The sequence below is a fragment of the Chelonoidis abingdonii genome, chromosome 1 (genome assembly GCF_003597395.2).
Source record: "Chelonoidis abingdonii isolate Lonesome George chromosome 1, CheloAbing_2.0, whole genome shotgun sequence".
Classification (NCBI taxonomy): domain Eukaryota; kingdom Metazoa; phylum Chordata; order Testudines; family Testudinidae; genus Chelonoidis; species Chelonoidis abingdonii.
In genome coordinates this window covers 23,190,572-23,193,633 of record NC_133769.1, presented here as the reverse complement: position 1 = coordinate 23,193,633, position 3,062 = coordinate 23,190,572, and positions in this window count along the sequence as shown.

Below are 3,062 nucleotides of genomic sequence, written 5' to 3'. Positions count from 1 at the left end.
AAGCAGATTATGAAAAGTTATACTTATTTAAATGACACTGTCAAATTAATCATGCATTAAAACAAGAATTTTTTCTTCCCTGTTAATAACATATATTCGGGGTTGCCAACTTTCCTCATTTTATTTGCAAGTGTTGTGATATTTGGTGGTTTTATTAAAGCTCCAGTTCCTTGTCATGTGACTATGTGGGAATCAGAACTTTGATTTTTTTTAACTAAGATTGTAGCCCTCAGTTGTGGAGAAAGCTTGAAAACGTGAGTTTAATACACACCAAAGGATCAAAAAAGAGAAGGCAAATGAAAATAACTCTTAATGTAAATGTTTTAAACATCGTGATTTTTAAGACAATTCATAATTTTTGACTACGTGAGGTTGTCAGAACTGTTTATTATTAACACTGAGATGTTTCAGAATCCATGTAACTTTTCACTATTCATGCTATTTGTTTCCTATTTGTATTTCCCTCTGCTGGGACAATGACCATAAAGCAGTAGTCCCCACTCCTCCTTACCTTGTCTGCACCTCCACCCCCACCCCCACTGGAGCCAGGAGTGGGACCACGGTTCCAGGAGGGGGGGATGCGGACAGGGGCAAAAGTGCCAAGGCTGGGGCCACAGCTGGGGGTGGGGGCAGGAGTAGAGCTTCGGCTGGTGCCAGGGGCCCAGTGGGTGCAGGGACGGGGACAGAAGTGGAGCTTGGTGGTGCTCTCTCTCCGCCCCCCATGGGGGGTGGCCTGAGCCCCAGCAACACCTCCGAAATGTTCCTCTGTGGCTTTCAGGAACATAGGGCTCCAATGTCTGGGTTGCTAAAAATTGTCAGGCAGTGCTTATTTGTTTAAAAACCACTGTCTGAGAGAATGTAAAAGAACATCCTAGGAAAAGGCTGATACAGTTCTTAGGTTTTTGTAAAGGCTTTTTTTTATTATTATTTTGGGCTATACTTGATTAGGCAGTGTTCCTTTAAAACATGCATTCATAACACATAAACAGCCTGACTAAATGAAGCCCATGAACAAAGTTTTAAGGACTTTTCTTTGTTCCCCCCTCCCCACTATTCAGTGTCTCCCCAGAGGTTTGAAAAGATGTTTTAAGCTGTTCTCATAAAATAAAGGGGATTTCAAAGATCAACTTCATAGACAGCAGCAAGTAAAAAGACTTAAATTATCTTCATGCCCAGCACTGTAGAAAGGGATTACTGTTGGATAGTGTCACTAATGCTAAAATTCAGTTTGTTAATGCTGAAATGAAATTGTTTCATGGTGCCATATATAATATTCTGTTTTACATAATACATATAACATAGGGATGGAGTGGGTGTGCTCTGAACTGGAACTTGTTTTATCAATTGTTATGTAATATTTTTATCTCCATATGTTATTTAGCTATAAAATGATGATAGCTAAGGTTTACATACTTATTTCTATCTGCAATTGAATGTTGTCAGTAACCTTGTAGTTATTTGACAGTAATTAGCCATTACTCAAGATTTCTGAATTGCATAACTTGGGATGCGTCTAGACAGTTATTGCATTGTATTTTGTAGAAAAGCGATGAATGCTTTACAATTACAAAAGTAGGGAATTATGACAAAAGTTATTACCAACCAACTGCCAAACCGAGTTTGCTACTTTTGTAAGTGCATAGATTTTTAAGGCGCAGAAAGTAATTTTAAATCACCTAGTCTGACCTCCTGTATAACACAAGCCAAAGAATTTCACTAGAACTGGTCAGAAAAACTTTAAAGGAACAATATTCTGTTTGGATATGCAGTTCTGTTGAAAGTGAAATACCAATTGGAAGTTCAGACAATGTTAAAATGTCGGGTTTTAACAGTTTTGGAACACCACATTAGTTATTTGCATTATAGCATAATCTATAAAGTCAAACTTGAAACAAGATGATATATATTTTAGAAGTTTCCTTCAGAATTTTATAATATTGGGATTTAATTCAGATTGAGAACAAAGCCAAATGTCAAAATCTGCAATATGGACTTTTTGTTCTCTGCAGAGCTCTAAATTAACCCAGTTCCCCCTGTTCTGAGGCCAATAGCTTGTGTTTGACTAAATCATATCTTCCAGAAAAGCATCAAATCTTGATTTGAAAAAATCAAGAGATGGAGAATCCTCCACTTCCCTTGGTAGTTTATTCCAGTGGTTAGTCACCCTCGCTGTTAAAACATTGTGCCTTGTTACTAACTTGAGTTTAGTTCCCAGCCATCAGCTCTTCTTATGCCTTTCTCTGTTAAACTAAAAACCCTTTTAGTAACTTGGTATTTTCTCCCTGTATAGTGTATTTATATACTATTAGCAAGTCAACTCTCACTCTCCTTGTTGATAAACTAAACAAAGCTCCTTAAATCTCTTACTATACATTTTTCCCCCCATCTCAAAAATCATTACCGTGGCTCTTCTCTGTACCATCACCAACGTGTAAACATCCTTCGGTAAAAGACAACTGAACTGGACACACTGCTCTCATATCAGTCTTGCCGATGCCATATATAGAGATAAAACTGCCGCCTTACTCTTTGCTACTCTATAGTTCATACATCTAAGGATTGTATTAGGCCTTTATGCCATAGTGTTGCACTGGGAGCTAATGTATGTCCACTATGGCCCCTAAAATCCTTTTGATAGTCTCTGCTTCCCAGGATATAGTCCCCCATTCTGTGGGTATGGCAAGCATTCTTTGTTCCTAGATGTTTGATCACGTATGTTTACCTAACCCTAAAAGAAAACAACTGCTTTAAAATGAATATAGCCTAAATAATTCACATCATATTAACAGAAACTGTTAAGAATACAAAGTAGTAGAGGCAGTAAAAACAGGCGGTTTAGGCTTTTTGATTGTTTTACTCTATTTGCAATTGTGGATCTGGCTGGTTAACTTTAATATGTGTAGTTGCTGACCACTTAAGGCTGCTTTGTTTAACAAATGACCATCGTTAAACCTTAATAGCCCTCCCTATGCACAGCTAGAGAGGAGCAAGGAAAAAAAAATTCTCTGGCTGCAGTTTAAAAAAAATAAACCCCTTCCCTCTGCTTATAACCAGCTAGCAGA